Raw genomic sequence first — 19,035 nt, forward strand, 5'->3', positions numbered from 1 at the left:
TGGAGTGCCCCTACCGGACATTACGATCTTGTGTGTCTCTTTTGCTCCTGGGTCGATACTGAGATAAACATTTTAAAAACATTTAGGAACGACATTTTATACCACTACAACCTCTACGGCATTAACCTTCATTAGAAACAAACGGTGCTGTTCAGTCGCATAAGAAAATTTCAACGTCACTGAAAATTCGGGAAAGTGAAATGACGAAACACTACGCAGGGAGCAGCCGAATGTTTTCTCTGAAGTAATAGTCAAGAGACCAAAACTAACCGAAGCTCTTTTTCAAACTCGGTGAAAGGGTTCAGGTACGGGAGAGGCTTTGGGGCTAATTGTGTGCAACTATCCACTGGGTCCTAATTAAACCTCAGGATTTGCCAACCAAGCGGAATACGAAAAAAATTGTCTTAGGGCAAAGAGGGGGATTTTTGCAGGTAAGTTTAGGAATTCTTCTGCAGGGCGCCGAAAATCTATCCGGGCGTATAGGTAGTGCTCCCTTGGCCAGATAATAAATCGTACTACTTACCATAAAAAGACCTTATTGATTCCTATAAGAAGAAACAAGTGGTGCATGGTGTCTTGTGAGACTTGAGGATGCCTCGGTCGATGTCGACTTCAGCCGTTCTGGTGCGGCATGTCAATTCTCCAGAGACGAGGTTATCGGTGTAGCCCTGATGATCGCCACGGTGAGCTGCCACCCTCACAGTCATCTGTCCTTGTCAGTGGCTTCTGACTGATGAACAGAAATGGGCTTCTGGTGGCAGCAGAAGTAGTAATTGTTCGCTGAGGCGGACTTGCATTACATGTTCCCATTGCTCTGCCGAAACTATATCATCTTGTATCAAAGACAGGAAAAGTCACCTTTCATTGCAGAGCCATTAAACCGCAACAACTTTGGCAAAGACACGACCCATCTCTCCGTGCAATTCAGTAACCCTCAGGAAAAAAAAGGTTCTATGTCACAGAAGCTGACTTTATCACTTCCGACACTAAAACGTTTGTCGGCTTCACATTGAGGCTTGATTAGTTTATATTGAAGTGACCAATATAATGAGGCCCCTTCGCTGTGGATGTCACGTGTATGACCAAATGTGAACCTTGTACATCGAAGGAGATGCACACACTGATGCCCTTTTACGCGGTAAAAGGAAAAGGCATCCGCTCTTCTCACGCCCTTCATGTACGCAGGATACTGCGGTGGCCGAAACCTCTGCTCAACCTAAAGCGGTCTGTTTTGGAAGCTGTTGGTGGTCTCGCGACCCCTTCACCATACTAATAAATGTTAAGGCCTCAACCACTGCGTTGTTCGCCTGCTTGTTAAATGTGGCCCATATGCGTTGCGATATCCGCTAGAATTTAATGGGAAATCCACTACACGTGTGACGCTTCAGAAGGCTTAAAGATCACATAGCATTTTTTAAGCTATACCCTAGTGGGATAAGTACCAAAAGTTTAACCGCCCGGGTTGGGTTTCGAGCACTTCACACCAAAGTGATCATATCATCAGGCACTCTTCCAAGACACGTTGGTGAATATGGCAACCTCTTACGCATCGAAGGGTAACATTTGCGCAAAGAAACTTCAAGGGCAATGAACTAGCCTCCTGTAGGTGAAATCACAAGTTCCAATGCAGCAGCCTGCGAAATATTCAAACTAGACACTGCAAAAGTAGCTTTGCACAGCTCCGTGTTTTTACCAAAAAATTCATCGGCGCAAACCTTACTGCATTCCCATTCAGGTGCCCCAAGACCAATGATTCTACTTATTTACAGGCGTCAAACTCTTCGAGCGAATTTGACAAATAGTCAGTTTCACAGTTGAGCTTCATTTTGACAAGAGTTGGTGGAAAGAAGCAATTTTTATTATTGGGTGGAAGGAGGTCTATCATATCCCAATAGTGGCTGATCAAGTCCCGCACGCTATCAAGGTCGCTTGGACGTTGACTGTAGCCAGGTATACATGCAGAAGCTTCTTTTAATGACCCAGCCTCGAGGTTAGCTTAGATGAGATCGGTTTTTGTTATTTTTAGCATACAGGAACAAATGACACCCTCCTACATTAGGCGGTATATAGTGGTATTGGGATGCTCTAAACCAAAGGCTGCATAACGTGCTGTTTCTGTGTACGCACAACCTCCTGCATATTTTACACGCCGTTTAGAAGGGACATGGCACTGCGTCGTCGCAGAAACGTGCACGAGTTGGTTCCGCTCTAGAAGCTGGCGAGTGCCCTAATCAGTAGTTGGCTGTTTGCGAAGTTCCAGAACGCCTCCCGCGAATCGGCAAGAATAACAATGGCATTCGTCTCGATTAGCGGAACGGTTATCGGCACTTCTTTGGCTTGCAGTCTGTTGTTTCGGAAGATCGAAAATTTAAACCAGTGTAAGTTGGTCGAAAAACGTCTGCCAGCTACGGCCAATATTCAGGGGCTGGAAGCGTGAGCAATGTACCTGGTAGAGGCTAGATCGCCATATATTTTGCGAGCGCACACGTCCACACATTATAAGAGATTCGTCGAAACTATTAGGGATAAATGTTTAGGTTGGTTCACTTGATTCTCTTAAAAAGACATTTATAAAATATTCCTAACTGAAGCCAACATCCAACAAATTTGACGCCAAGGCTGAAATTTGGAACAATAATAGATGATGCAAATACAGGAATGGACATACAGTCGAACACGGATATATCGAACACGGGTATATCGAATTATTGTCTATATCGAACTCATAAATTATCCCCTTGAAAATTCTGTGTAAAAGTATAGGAATTCGTACGTTTATATCGAACCGTATTTTTCCTGACACCGGGTATATCGAACGCCGCGGGAGCTGGTAGGTGCTCTTCGGCGGTCGCTGCACCCCCGATTGAGGTTGCGGAGGATGTGGAGGAATGCGCGGGCATGGCTGAGGTCGGGTACAGGAGGCGACTCCTCGATAGGCTTTTGATGAACCTCCGCGTAGGCACCGAGCTTACGGTTGACCTGCTGGGAGCCATACATATGATGACAAGCGCTTGGAACGGCGTGAAGAAGGAGACCGTGGCCAACTGCTTCCGGAAGGCAGGCTTTGTGACGGCCGAATTTCCGAAGCTTGCGAAGACGGCGACGACGACGACGAGTGCATGGGTGACACGTTTCGTGAGTTGTCGTCCCTTTTCCCGGCTGCTGTTACAGCCGGAGTGTCTGCCGACGACTTCGTGAACGCTGACACCAATGTTCAGGCTGTTTCGAGCCTCGGTGACGAGGATATTGTAGCTGCGGTCGCAGGAACCCAGGCCGATAACTCGATTGGTTGAGGTCGTCCGGACGAGGAGGCAGCTAGACGATCGTACTCCGCGGGTGAAGTGGCCGCTGCGTTCAGCTTGATTCGCCGTTGTTGCGGCGACATGGAAGGAACTGGGCTGTCGCACCTGGACAGGCTCTAGATGATCGAGACCAGCGTCTTTAATTTCATTTCCAGGACGAAGAAGCAGGCCAAGATCATGCGATTTTTTTTTCACGCAAATAAAGCGTCCTGTTGCGTCGTGAGTGCGGAATTAGTTGTCATTCTTGAATGCGCCCATCGGTAAGTGATCGTTCGCCCTAGGTGAGGTCTCAGAGCCCATATTTTTTATATCGAATTTTTCATATATCGAACTATTTCGCGATCCCCTTGGAGTTCGATATATCCGTGCTCGACTGTATAGGACTGTCATCCCCAAAGGCAACCAGAGAGCACCCTGCAATTTCTCCAAGCACGCCATCGCCTATTCGGAGCATTGTATCTTTACCACCCATAGGCGCCTGGAACCATACAATTGCGACGCTATGCCTGCATGCATCTAATTCATAGAGCATAAAAACACTCGGATTGCTAATACCGAACTTCTTTATTCTACATTATCCGTAGAACAAGCACCCTTAAAGATAAGCACTGCTGCATTGAGGTTCCGTTACAGTTTCGCTAAAGAAAAACACGTAAATAAAAGGTTAAAGCCAACATATATTGTTGAAATATTGAAACATCCAGAAGTGGAAGCATCAACATTCCAGAAACAAACAGACCAAATAGTCATTTTGAAACAACGTATTCTGCAAGACCTGGAAGTAGTATTTTTTTACCTTTATTCACATAAAATGCACTTTAAATGGGCTATTGCAGCTACCAGGTGCACCATATAAATCCTGTACATTTAGTTGAAGCTATGCTTCTTTATTAAGATTATCACTTGTAAAATGATATAAGATTGTTTTACTGGCCAAGGAAATATTTTCTAATCGTGCCCTGCTTTTTATTTCCAGTTCTTTCGGCTTCTTTCTGTCATATCGACGGATGCCTTCGAAGTGCATCTGAGGTAAAAATTCACAATCCTTTCAATAACTCTGTCGCAAATGTCTTTTCTTGTTCAGCCACAAAACAAAGCTTTCAGTCGCCGTACCAGAGCATACGATGATGTGAGCTTGGTGCGGTGAAATATCTCTATACCTTCTAAAGCAAATGTTTTCTTACCAAATTTGTTTCACACATGGATAAGCCCTTAAGCCTTCGTCATTTCTTGCGGGTACTGGGTAGTTTCATTCAGCAACTGCAATAATGAACCCCAGCAATCTTTATAGGAATAACAAAAGCATTGTTTTTTACCTGCATAGATATTGCTTGCAACCGAATATTAGGATTATCGGGCTGTTATTTCAGAAATAAAACGTCTCTTTCTCTCCTAATTGTTCTCAGAGACGGCGTAGACAAAGAAAACATGTTCACTGACACAATTGATGCTGGAAACATGAAAGTAAATGGATTTGCAAAACGAAAAAATCAGCGATGAGGAGAGGGTGGCTATCCTAACGTGGTACGCCACGTGCCTGTAACAACACCTTTAGGGCGCTCGCGCAAACAAAGAGGCGTGCCAACAGTTGTTTATACTTGCAGGGTTGCCGGCCGTGCGTGTGCACGTGTACCGAAGTTGCTGGAGTGAATGAGAGTTCACAGGGGTGCACGAGTGCGTTTGAAACACAATACTCGTACTGCCTTACAGCGGTGAAGAGGCGTTTAGGCCAGGGAAACAATAAGATGTGTTCACTTAAAGACAAGCAAGGCAATGTCATCGCAAATAGAGATAAAATAGTCATAGTAGCGGATGAGTTCTATAGGGATTTGTATGGTAGCCAGGACATCCAGGATAATGCCGTACGAGAAAGTAGTTCAGAGGAAATAGACATCCAACCAGTGAGGACAGACGAAGTAAGGAACGCTTTGAAAGAAATGGAAGGAGCGAAGCACCTGGTGAATTTCAGATAACAGTAGGCCTCTTGAAAGATGACGGGCAAATTGTACTAGTAAAACTCGCAAACCTGTACACACAATGCCAAATGACCGCGAGTGTACCAGAATCTTTGAAGAACGCGAACATCATCCTAATCCATAAGAAAGGTGACATGATGGGCATGAAAAATTACAGGCCAATCAGCTTACTGCCAGTCGTCTACAAGGTACTTACAAAGGTAATCGCTAACAAAATTACTGCCAGCTTAGATTTCAGTCAAAATAAAGAACAAGAACAATCAGGTTTTGTCAAGGCTATTTAACAATGGATCATATTCACGTGATCGATCAGGTAGTAGAGATGTGAGTGGAGTATACTGAACCCCTACACATAGCCTTCATAAATTATGAGAAAGCAATTGACTGGGTCGAAAGCTCAGCAGTCATTCAAGCACGACGGAACCAGGGTGTAGACGAGCATTATGTAAAAATACTAGAAGAAAATTACAATGCGTCCACGGCTATCATCATCCTCCATAAGAGGAGCAGTAAAATAGCTATAGGTAAGGGCGTCAGACAAGGATACACTATCTCTCCATTGTTATTGAAAGCGTGTTTACAAAACGCACTCAGGACATGAGATTGGGAGCAGGCGGGAGTATGCGTTACTAGAGAATACCTGAGATTTGCTGATGACGTTGCTTTGTTAAGTAACTCGGTGAACGAATTGCAAAGCATGCTTACCACACTGGACAGAGTAGAACCGTGGGCCTTAAAATTAATATGCTGAAAACTAAAGTAATTATCAATAACCTCGGGACAGCACAGCAATTTGAGAAAGGTGACGAGGCAGTAGAAGTTTTAAGCGAATATATCTACTTAGGCCAAGATGTGACCCCGGATCCCAACCATAAGGCAGAGATAATTAGAAGGAAAGGAATGGGGTGGAGTGCATTCGGCAGGCATTCTCAGATAATGAATGGCCGCCAACCATTGTCCGTGAAGAAGAAAGTGTATGACAGCTGCATATTACCGCTACTCACCTACGGGGCAGAAATTGCGAGGCTCACTAAGAGGGTTCAACATAAATTTGAGGACGAATCAGCGACCAATGGAATGGAAGTGGAATATAGTAACATTAAGGGACAAGAAGAGACGGGAGGGGGTCAGGGAACAAACGCATGTTATGGACATAATAATAAAAATTAACAATTAGAAATGGACGTGGGCAGGGCATGTAATGCGAACGCAAGATAACCATTGGTCATTAAGGGTTACAGTGTATCCCTAGAGAGAGAGAAAAACAACTTTATTTTTTTCTCAGAAACCAGAAGGGGAAAGAGTGGGATTTCTCTGCCCATCTTTTCAGTGGTCGGCCATGAGTCATTGACCCCTGGCGGGTTCTTCAGCTTCTTGGATCAGTAGTTGTTGTAGTAGTTCTTCGGAGCTGAGCAGCGCTGTCTCCCATTGCTCCTCATTAAAGATGTTTATTCTTTGTGTGTCTTTTTGCTTTTCTCTGCATGCCCATATTATGTGTTTGAGGTCTCCTCTTTGGCCGCATGCTTTTTCAAAAATCGCTGACTGTCCGGGGGTAGTAGTAGGCATACAGAAGTGGGTTAGGGAAAGTTCCTGTCTGTATTTGTCGCCGAGCGATGGCCAGGTGTCTATTCAGATTGTCGTGTGCCTCTGGGTACTTTTCCCTGCTGCATCTATAGTGGTACAAGATTTCTCTATATGTTGTGAGTGGGTCTCTGTCATCAGCTGTTTCATCTGGCAGTGTGTCCGCAAGGGGTTTGGGGGGCTCGGTAGACAAGATCTCGAGCGGCCTCATGTGCGACTTCGTTGCCAGGCATTCCGGAGTGCGCTGGAGTCCATATTATTGTGGTTTTGGCTTCGGGGTCTCGTTTTATGTCTGATAATACTGTATGCTGTTGTCGAGATGTAGCCTCGAAGGTAAGAGTGCCAGGGGGCGGCAGAAAATCCGATAGGCAGATGAGATCAAGGCGTTTGCGGGGATGAATTGTTCGCCGTTGGCATAGGACTGGGCTAACTGGATATTAATGGGAGAGGCCTTGCCTTGCAGTGGGCGTAGATAAGATGGTGATGATGATGACCATTACTGCATGCGCAAGACGAGACTATAAGGGGGCACCCAACGCAAAAAAAAACCTTTATGTGGGTATCGGCTTTGTGCGCGCAGGCACTAATAAGGGGACGCTAAGGAATTATTAGTAACGCATTACTACAGGCGCTACGCAAGCACTCAATGTGCTCACTCGCGCGCAGGGCGGCTAACACATGGCGTTCACTATCAAGCCACCACCTAAAAACCACAAATACACCATACGAAGAAAACAGCGACATACTCTCTTTGGAGGCTTACACCTTTACCCTAGGCTACAACAACTAACAAAAAGACATCAAGTACGAAGGCTGTAACCGACATAACGAATACTCTAGGGGGAGGCTTACATCTTGGCCTTTTGCGTGGCTATGGGTAACCGCACGTTCTACGATGGAAGGTCACGGTGAAGTCTAGTCGGCTTCCCCGAGCAGCCGCTTCCGTTTTCGGGGCTCCGGGAGTGGAGTATGATCGGCCTTCGGACTCACGACGACGAGGCGAGCTCAATCTCCAAGACGAGGCGCTGATCGTTTCCCCGCGGGCCTACCGACGGACATCCGCTAAGGCAGCGTCACCCCGGAACCCTTCCCAGCATCTTGCATGTTCGAAAATCTCCAGTCGACTGCCCCTAACCCCCGCTCGCACACCTTTAAATAACTTTGCCCGATCGCCCGTCTCTCCCGAAGATTTGCATCTCCGCCATCCTTATCGGTTCCTTCTTTCCCTGGGCCCCGCCACGACGCCGCATTTGGGAGTGCGGGGCTGCTCGTGTGATTGTGACGTAGCCTTCCCGGAATCGCAGAGACGCCCTAGCTGGACCATACGGGTTCCCGATGGCGCGCTAACGTCGCCTCCCGAGAAATAGTGACAGCCGTGACCCCGCCAAGTGCATTCTTCGGAACAGTGACAACGAAAGGCAGGAAAAAAACAAATGCGGGAAAAGCAGACGGGGCGACTCAGGGGCCGAAGCGCGAGCAAAAATGGCCGTCCCCTGCCGCGGAAGCCGCAATGCAAAAATTGAGGGCATGGCTGGTCGTTTGGGACACTGCTATCCCCTAAGGAATACTGTACCAGAATATTCCAACCAACACATACGACAGGCCACCACACATACACACCGCTTTATACAAGCGACACACTAAACAGGTAATAAGAAACTGCTGGTGCTCATTACTGGCTGGCTTACTTCTTACATTACTTTAGCGGAGGTGCACTTATGTCAAAACACGCCAAAAAAGAAACACCGCACACTTTGTCCTCAGAGAAAAAGAAACAAGCATCCTCCTTTGAAACACCATTCATGTGCTTAGAAGACACAATCGCGCTCCACTACTCTCAAAAAGAAAGGACTCACACAGCACCAAAACTTCATCAAGTTGTCTTCACATGCTCAGGCAAGTTCCGTTCAGTCCTGAAGGCTCATGTAATTCGCTCCCACGTTCTCGCTTCCCTTGATGTTCTCTATCCGGAAGCGGCACAGCTGGAGTATGACGCTCCAGCGAAAGACGCGGCTATTGACGGACTTGGATTCTCGGATAAAAACGCAGTACTTTTTGTTCCTATGTTACTGATTGTGATTCGTATTACCTAGGTAAAAAACATTAAAAAAATCACCTTCATCACAACATGTGGGAACTTCTTTGAAACAAAATACCCTACATTATTTCTCGATTGATTGTTGGGTTAACGCGCCGACGCCACGCAGGCGAGTAGGCGCGCCGTTGTGAAGTGCTCCGGATTAATTTCGACCACCTGGGGATCTTTACGTGCACCAAAATCACGAACACACGGGCGTTTTTCCTTTTCGCCTCCATCAGAACAGGGGCCACCACGACCGGGAATCCAACCCACATGCTCGTGCTAAGCAGCAGAATGCCTTAGCCACCGAGACTGCGTAGCGGAGTTATATTTTTCAAGTAAGGATTTAATGTAAGGTGCTTCGAACTGCTATGCGGCTAAAAAATGTCGGGTAGATGAGCTGAACAAGCTAGGCTAGATTATTTTGAGGTCATACCTTTTTTGTTTGTTTATGAAAACGTTTCAGGCCACCTACAGTAAGCTAGCTTACTTACGCGTGCACGCAGTGAACTTACTATTGCCACTTCAATTTTATTCGAAATAAATTGTTAGCTTCCGAGTTTTCTTTAGGTTCACTGATTTTAAGCTAAACGATCTACCCTTTCCCCCGGTTGTCCACCAGTGTTGGAGAGATGTTAGCCCTTAGAGTTTCTGATTATATTGCCGGGCATAGGTGTCAATGGACACGAAAACACCTTTACGGGTAACACGTGTTGGCCCTTGGCGAGGTAGCAAACCTCCAGGGTAACTTCCCTGCGAAACCTCCTGGCGGGACGGCCTTCATTCATTGCTTGAAACGGGTAGATAAGTCTTTTGCTTGCGAGAGCCGCAGTGGCATATACGCTAGGTTCCTTGTAAATAACATTGGTGTTTGCTTTTTGTGGAGATCACTACTTCCACTGTGCCTTATGCTAGCTGATGTGTACGCTTTTTCGTTTTTCAAGTACATGGAACGGTTACTGACTATGCATTTCAAAATATCCACTTGGATCTACATTCTGCCAATTCTACATTACCTAACCACGTAACCTTACTCAAATATTCCATTATCTCCAAGGCCTTGATGTCGACTTCACCTTGTAGGCATCACTTAGGGCGGAGATTTTACTGTAAAGGCGAAGGCTTTAGACTTTTGGTAGACCGCGATAAGTGGCCCCCGTCGTTGTTGATTGTCAAAAAAGGGTGGTAGGGAAACGAAAACTGATGCATATAGAGAATAAACAAAATTGGCCGACGAATACGGCACACCCTAATGCGAAATCTGAACGCTGTCTGCATTGCAGTCTTCTCGTCGAGTCACATAGCTGCTGTTCTCAGGAACTGATCCCTTCGTCAGGAAACGCCCGACGGTGAGCGCTGCACATTGGAGATTACGGGGACGTCACAGCCGGAGTGCCCTTCCTGCGCGTTCTCGGCATCCCGCGTGCCCCTCACAGTTCCCGCACACTTTCATCATTCGCTTTCCTGCTCTTTCGATATTCGGTTTCTTCTTTGTACTCTCGGGTAGAACAAAGCTGATGCCGAGGAACTACACAAAAACCCATGGGTCGGTGTTTAAGACATGCGCTTTCAAACGCATTTCAGTTCACGTGTTGTTCAAACCCAGGTCGCCGTTCCAAAATTCAAGGGCGTTACCACTGATTTCACCTGGAACCTTCCCGAATGAAACAAGCAGTTGGCAGATGCGTGTTCCGTTGTGTGTCAACGTGGCGGCGCGTAAGCAGAACAGGTGAATGTCAAGGAGAGTTATGGAAGGGGAAACTGCGGCATGAACTGCAACCAATCCGCCAGACTAAGTAATATCTTTCAAAAGGAGCAGCAACTCATGAGAAATTAAGGAAGCAAATACGATGTGCCTGTATAGCACACAGATAAGTGCTAGGATTCTCTTTCAGGCCATATAAACAGACTTCGGTTCCCGGGAATCGTTTAGAAATAGCCTTGACAAACGAACACATTATCGCATGCCAATTTTCTACAGTTTTTTTGCTGCATCTTCTTCTGCATCATTTGCCCTTCTTACTCCCTCGCAGAGTAGCATGTTGGCGAATGCATTTAAGCGAACCTCTCTGGTGTTTCCTCTTCCATAAACAGTCCATGGCTCCTTTTTTACTAAGCTTGCTATGCTGCGAAATCAGGTGTAAATGTTCTGCACACTACGCATTCTTTGAAGTAAAGTATTTGTAAGAAGCCCTTCAGGCCTCTGATAAGCAGTATGATTTTATAGAATTGTTGCACTCAATAGGTGAACAGCAACTTAGAGTTGAAGAAAGTACTGTGAATAAATATTTGACGTGCAAAAATAAGGGTTACTTGGTGTCTTTACAGGATGAATTACCCGTCAAAAATTGCAGAGTACATTCTGGTCCTTCTGGATGTTACCCGAGTGGTACAAGGTGCATAGTAAGTACAATAACCATTTTTCCTCATTGTGTAAAGAGCGGCGGGCATTCGTACCAGTGCTACGATGTTGGCGATAATCAACGACAGAATCTCAGCATTGACGTTTTTTACCCGGTAGCACCATAGACATCACTTGAGGGAATAGGTAAACGCATCATAAACGGCTATTGCTGACGTAAAGAGATGCTTTCTTCTCCCTTCTGAAGCATCTTTTCAACCCATTTGCCTAATGTTCAAAACAAAATTTGTGTTGAACTGAATAATTTTGTTAAGAACGGAAGGACGCACCAGAGAAAGGGGACGAATGACCACTCGCTACTCCTATCAAATTTTCTCGCAGGAAAATCCGACGGCATAAATTCAGCCTAGTATTCGCCGAACTCTAGGCATGAAAAGCACACTAATCATGTCTACTGGTAAATAAAACCAAGAGAATATGCCTGCCATGCTGTAAGTGCTCTAAGAAATAAAAATGGGGTAAAATCGCATTGTTTGTAGCGGTAGTGCGGTTTTCTTTCCCGGCTTCTACAAGGGATCATTCGCTGCCGAAGGCATGGCCCGGAAAAGCGCGCACAACATTTCCCGAACAAATGTGCAGCTCCCTCGGCTTCCAGGGAAAGCAGGGGGTTGTGTGCGGGGATAATCCTGGAGTGACCCGTAATTCCAACGCGGCATCTCGATCACAGCTACCGCATTTCACGGCTCATGCTTGACTCCGCGCCAGGCTTGCAGATATAATACCCCCTGCCCCAAGAAAGCCGAGCACTCTGTAGCACCGAGCTCGTAGTCATGCCTTAAGGCCATCATCGTAGTGAATTGGTCGTGTATTTTGCAGTCTCTCGCAAGAGCAACACTTCCAACTGGAACAGGTTTTCGCCATATACTCTTCCTGAACGGAAACCCATCAGACGGGGGACACGCCGTAATGCTCATTTTCACGGTGTAGTGCACGCATCCGCCATGGGCAAAGGCGAAGTCATCCCTTTGTGTATCGAACTATCTCACCGCCGTTACGATCAGTGGATCTTTCCACAGTTACTTTCCTTGAGATTTCCGTCAATACCCGAGGAAGAACCACGTTCCGCGACTACACCATTCTGAATCAACATAAATGGGTTCGGTGTCTCGTAATCATACAGCCAACGAAAGTACTTTAGGCGCTCCAGTTGTGTTCGCGAAGAGAAAATCTGTTCTAATAAGGTTCCGAGTCTGCTACCAAAACTGAACCGAATTACAAAGAAGTTCTGCTGTGTGAAATGTTTGACATCGATCGACCTGAAAGCCAAATACTGGCAAACAAAAACAGATGCGAAAGACACGGGTAATGACTGCGTTTATTAAAACGGATCGTGTATATTAGTTAGAGGTAATTCCTTTTTTGCGGGTAATGGGACCGGAAACTTTGCAGAGTCATGGTCACCGCGCTAAAGGGCTAAAACGACAGACCTTCTTTGTGTACCTCGAGAACGGTGCCGTATTCAACCGGTGCTTCGAGAAGCCCATTGCAAGGTTGAAGTCCTAAGGTGAGGCTCTTCGAACGTCGGGAGAAATCTGAAACCTGTAAAGTGACATTTGGCGTCCGAGGGAATGAATGCTTTTGGCCACGGCTTCAATACCAAATGATTCTGCTGGGAACTGGTGAAAACTTCAGCCTTCGTCAATTTTCCCAGGGCAAAGAACTAGAAAGGCGGGCGAAGATTCCTTGGACTGTAAGCATGGGACTGTAAACAGATGGGATCCCACCGTCATGCTGGCGAATGTCATTTTTCACCATAAAGAGGAAACGTTCTGCAAGCAAGTGGTTTCGGACGCACGAGGGCGATTTGACAAGCTGTGACGTGTTCAAAACGAAGCTGAGAGACTTCTTCGGAAAGCCACTAGGTCGCCAGCTTGCTGCCCGCAAGGGGCAGCAAGCTGGCGGAGTCGGGTAAAGTGGGCCACACACTGAAGGGCATTGCGGATGAAGCCTTCCACCTTCTTATTCGTAAAGCCTGTGCCACTGTGGATTCTGTCATTAAGGAATGTAAGCGGGTCGAGGAGGCCAAAGGAAGCCCCATAGCCCACAACTTCACCCGACTTCCGCACACAGCAGCAACAGCTTCATGGGAAGATTCGAGCGTAGCGGCATTTCTTCCACGCATACAAGATCCCGTTCCGCCTTCAGGGGATATAACGAACATCGTACGCCGCGGACCGGAGCCTATGGCCCCTACTGCTGTAGTGCCATACGTGCCCGATCGGAAAGAACTCCGCAGCATATCCCTCATCAAAGCTCTTGTTAGCGACGATATCGCCTGCATTGGCTTTCACGCTGTGTGCGCAATTAGTTCTCCGTTTAATCAAGGGTTTGGGTCACCCGGTCACCACAACGAATGTCCTCCTCCGCACTACCCACGCCGTACCCCAGCTGCGTGGCGTACCCTGGACAACAAATCTATTTGCTTCAATGCTCTGGAGGTGGCCAAATTGCCTGGTACTGTCGCAGCCACGGTGTCTCGTTTTTCCGAAACAGGTATGCCGGCTATCGTCCTCGACCACCCTTTGGCTACTCCGATGACCGGCAGAACTGCTTCGCTTCCCGTACTGAGCCCAATCCGCCGAATTCTAACACTCCCGACACCACATTTAGCCGTTCGCCGTCGCCCCGCCTCCGCCAGTCCCGATCGCCGCAGCCTCGCCGTTAATCGCCGCCGTCCAACTACTGTCGACCTCCTTAGGAAAACTAGGCGATGCAGCTCCGGTAGGTGACGCTGCATTCCCTACCCGGCCGGAAAACCCCTGCTTACTTTCTCGACGAGAAAGAACTTGCTGGACATTCACATTCACGATGTACCGGTTACTGCATAAGTTGACACTGGGGCACACATATCCATAATGAGTTCTGACGTTCGCTGCCATATACGCAATATCATACCGCCAGCGCCAATACGCCATGTGCCAGTCGCGGATGGACGGACTCCTACGGTTGCCGGTTTGTGTACTGCTCGGGTGACAATTGCTGACCAAACCATACCTGTGCTGTTTACTGTCCTAGACACGTGTCCTCATGACCTGATCCTCGGACTAGATTTCCTCTCTGAACACGCAGCTCTCATAGACTGTGGAACAGGGATCCTCCATCTTGAGCTCCCTCTTGCTACAGCCCTACCGACCTTCCCCAGCCTCACTTCTTTTCCACTGAGCATGTTCGCTTGCCCCGAAAACTGTGACATAGGTCAATATGTCTGCGTGCCCCGCTGTTCCGGACGGGGACTACGTCGTGTCACCAACGACAGACGTACTGCTTACGTGACTTGTCACCCTTCCTCACACCCTTGTTACGGTGACCGACAACCACGTGCGTCTTCCTTTCCTAAACTTCGGCTAGTCTCCCGACACTCTTCCCCAAGCAATTTCATTAGCTGACCTGTTCCCGTTATCGTACTTCGAGGTTTCTTCTCTAACTTCGGACGGCGCTGCAGGTCTTGCCACCTCCCTGATAGAATCTGACAAATGTAGCGGCATGATTGCCCCAGATCTATCTGCGACACATGCCCAAGAGTTGTCGTATCTTTTGACCTCCTACAAAGACCTATTTGATTTCGGCAAGCAACCCGTGCTACAAAGAGCTACTTGATTTCGACAAGCAACCCTTGGGCCGGACAACAACCATCAAGCATCACATCCCCACTGACGATGCTAGCCCAGTCCACAGGCGACCATACCGCGTTTTTCAGTTTGAGCGCTAAGCTGTTCAACAGGGAGAGGACAGACTGCTTAGCAAAGGCATCATAGAACCTTCCGCTATCCCTTGGGTGTTGCCCGTCATGCTAGTGAAAAAGAAGAACGGCACACGGCACTTTTGTGTCGATTACCGCCATCTGAACAAATTAACTATGAACATTACCTCAGATCTTCGCCGCACTCGACTGTCTACATTGCGCCACATATTTCTCGTCGATTGACCTGCACTCGCGATACTGGCAGTTCGCTGTAGACGACATAGATCGTGCGAAGACGGCTTTTATTATGCCCGACGGCCTATAACAATTTAAAATCACGCCGTTCGGGTTGTGCAATGCCCCAGCCAGGTATGAGCGCATAATGGACTCATTACTCCTTGGCTCCAAGTGGTCCACGCGTTTATGTTACCTGGATGATGTGATATTTTTTTCTCCCACCTTTGAAACTCATCTTCAGCGCATTTCCGACATCCTAAGCGTCTTCCGAAAGGCAGGACATCAGCTGAACTCGGCGAAATGTCATTTAGCCAGGCTAAAACTTACGATCCTTGGCCACCTCGTCAACGCGGATGGTGTACAGCCGGATCCCGACAAAATGCAGGCCGTCAATACCTTTCCTGTCCCGGTCTCATCAAAGGACGTCCGTAGTTTTCAGGGACTCTGTAGTTACTTCCGGGGGATCATAAAGGATTTTGTAACCGAATCCCAGCTTCTCACGGATCTACTCAAGGCCAACGTGACATTCGCCTGGGCCCCGACCGAGCCTCTGCCTTCTCGAAGCTCGTTTCCCGCCTCATGACTGCGCCCACTGTTTTTCACTTTGACCCGTCGGCCCCTACTGAAGTTCGCATTGATGCAAGGGGCTACGGCATAGGCGCCATTTCGGCTCAATGGGACGACGGTCATTCCTGAGTAATCGCTTGCACAGTCATCTCCTGTCTCTGTCGGAACACCAGTACTCAATAACAGAGCGACAGTGTCTTGCCCTCGTGTGGACTGTGGGTAAATTCCGAACCTTACTTATACGGTAGGCCATTCTACGTTGTAACGGATCACCATGCTGTATGTTGGCTTTCGCCCCTAAAAGACCCAATCGGGAGCCTGGGTCGATGGACACTGCGTCTCCAAGAGTACACGTTCACGGTAGCCTACAAGTCAGGCCGGCTCCACAGAGACCCGGACTGCTTGTCTCGCCATCCAGTCGATCCACCGGCCAATACCGACAAAGACTCCGAAACCTGCGCCCTTGCAATTTCAGACTTACACTACATCGCCATGGAAGAACGCACCGACACCTCATTACGCTCGATAATTGACCATCCCCAGGCCCAATCACGCCACCCTAGCCACAGAGCGTTCGTTCGTCACAATGCGGTATTATGCAGTGGAAACTTCCGACCAGATGGGCTTCACTTGCTCGTCGTTGATCCTGAACACCTGAGGCTCCACGGCTTCCACCAGCTTCAAGACAAGCCTTCAGCTGGTCACTTAGGCGTGGCTCGCACTTACGACCTAGTCCTTCGGCGTTTCTTTTTGGCCCGGCCTTTATCGCACCGTTCGCCGCTACGTTCGATCGTGCGACCTGTGCCAACACCGGAAAACGACCGCAGTACTCCCCACCGGTCTGCTTCAACTACTGGACATACCACAACAGCCATTTTACCGCGTTGCGTTAGACGTTCTTGGCTCCTTTCCTTTGTCAACATCGGGAAATCGCTGTATTGCAGTCGCTACAGATTACGCGACTCCCTATGCGAGCACACAAGCTCTCTTCCTGCGTGCACCACAGACGTTGCCTACTTCTGCACGACGTGATCCTGCTTCACGGTACACCCCGACAGCTGCTTGCGCATCGTGGCCGCTCCTACCTCTCTTGCGTCACCGACGATGTTCTACGATCCTGTTCTGTAAAACACAAAATGACCAATGTCTACCATCCACAAACCAATGGACTTACCCAAAGAGTAAGCAGGACTCTCACCGAATTGTTATCAATGTATGTATCGCCAGATCACAGTGAAGGAGACTATTCGCTGCCTTACGTGACATTCGCGTACCATGCTTCGCGGCACGATAGTGCTGGTTACTCACCGTTTTACCTTTATTCGGCCGAGAGCCCAATTTGCCTGTGGACACTCTATTTACCGAGTCCACTGCACCTTCCACTGAGTACGCCCGCGCTATCATAGCAAAAGCTCATGTTGCCCGCCAAGTCACTCGCGAAAGGTCTTTTGCATCGCAGGCTGTCCAAAAGGCCCGATACGATCACGAGCACCACCCTGCCCACTTTTCTCCCAGTTCTCTAGTCTCTCTGTCGCACCCTTCAGGCCGCGTCGGTCTCTCCGAGAAGTTGCTGTCTCAATACGCTGACCACTATAGCATCGTTCACCAAGTCACTGACATGACATACGAAGGTGCCCTTGTTTGGGGCCCAACCTTCACATGTGCACGTGCCGGCTCATATTGTCCATGTCGTACTCCTAGAACCCTACTACTCTTGGGACTCTACTACAACCGCTCTTCCTCACAGAAGCTTGCACCGAGACGGTGCTTCCTGTGCCGTAGGAGCCATTTAACATACCCTCGTGTAGGGAGCATCGCAGGCGAACGACGGCAGGAAACCGTAGAGCACGTATGGTGATCGCTCGTAAACCACGACCAAGAAAATGGTCGGTGCTTGGTTGGCCCAGCCGTTTGCGGCGACACTACCTCTCATCGTTTTATTATTTGGAAATACGTCTACATCGTCACACGGCGTCTCTGCGTCGCCTTGTAAGAATATAATGTGGAGAAAGGGTTTAAAGTTTCCCCGCACGGGGCAGATTGAGTAATCTTGTTGACGATATTGGCAACACCGCAGACCCCGAGCCCCCATACTCACTCTGTTATCTCCCGTGGCCAGGAGTTATAAGGTGAAGGGTAGAAACCACAAAAGGTGGCTGACGGAAACCAGGTCAAGCTCCGGCGGACGGCCTGTCTGTCTGTTACAAGGCAGGGAGCTCCGGGACCTCTCAAACTATCAGGGTAAGGTTTGGTAAGAAAGTACCCCCGTCCCGTGCTCTTGTACTATGCTATATGGTATTGTCTAAACCCCCTACAACCGTGATCGGCTCCCGAAAAGGGGCCGCCCCGAAGTTTCTTTCCCACCGCTTCCTAACTTGAGTCCTCCGAAACCGAACAACTACCCTCGCGTTACGGTGAGTGAATCGGTCGACCAATCAAAACCTCTTGTCGGTAGTTCTTGTTTCAAAGTTTCTTGAAGGTATCGTTGGAGAGTCGTATAGGGCCAAAAAACGTCGAACTGGTGAAATTCTTGTCGAGGTCAGTAGACAGGATCAGACCGATAAACCTCTTGCTCAAACACGCATCGCCGATCTGGTCATCCGAGTCACGCCCCACCACAGCCTTAACAGCTCCAAGGGCGATATCTCGGCGCCAGATCTGGCAAACGAGACAGAGGCCGATCTGATTGAAGGCCTGCGAAACCAGGGTGTGAAGGCAGTTCTGCGCATTACCATCAGAAAAAATTACAAGGAAATACCCACTGGGCGCATAATCCTCACATTTGACCAGCTCACTCTTCCAGATCTTATCAACGCAGGCTTCATTCGGTGCTCCGTCCGAGCGTACATCCCGAACCAGTGGCGCTGTTTCAAGTGCCAACGGTTCGGACATGGTACTAACTCGTGTCCGGGCCAAATAACCTGTGCCAAGTGTGTCCAACATGATCTTTAAAAGAAAAAAAAAGACCAACTTTAAAAGAACATAATAAACATAAAGGTCACAGAAAAAACTACCTTCCCAGATGCCCGAAAGAGGTTCACGTCTTTCACACTGGGCAGGTACGCAGACGCAGTTCGCCGGGGGGCGTTGAGGCGTCTGGTTTCGGTGGGGACCCAGTACTGCGAGTGCGAATCGGACTTAGTCCCGCCGCCCCCCCCCCACCCCCAGGGCTGCCCCGGGCAGCCCAA

The 19,035-nt window shown here is 48.3% G+C and overlaps 1 long non-coding RNA gene across 2 annotated transcripts in view; it reads left to right on the forward strand.

Annotated features, from left to right (window-relative positions):
- LOC144166750 (uncharacterized) overlaps nucleotides 1–19,035 on the forward strand; it is a 74,341-nt gene that overhangs the window by 20,974 nt on the left and 34,332 nt on the right. For both annotated transcript variants that reach the window (XR_013321756.1, XR_013321755.1), the window contains exons 2-3: nucleotides 4,279–4,331; nucleotides 11,268–11,342. This is a non-coding gene — a long non-coding RNA (uncharacterized LOC144166750). The remainder of the gene's footprint in view (nucleotides 1–4,278; nucleotides 4,332–11,267; nucleotides 11,343–19,035) is intronic.

Source organism: Haemaphysalis longicornis, unplaced genomic scaffold (assembly GCF_048455015.1).
Source record: "Haemaphysalis longicornis isolate Haplotype H1 unplaced genomic scaffold, Haemaphysalis longicornis Haplotype H1 scaffold_19, whole genome shotgun sequence".
Lineage (NCBI taxonomy): Eukaryota > Metazoa > Arthropoda > Arachnida > Ixodida > Ixodidae > Haemaphysalis > Haemaphysalis longicornis.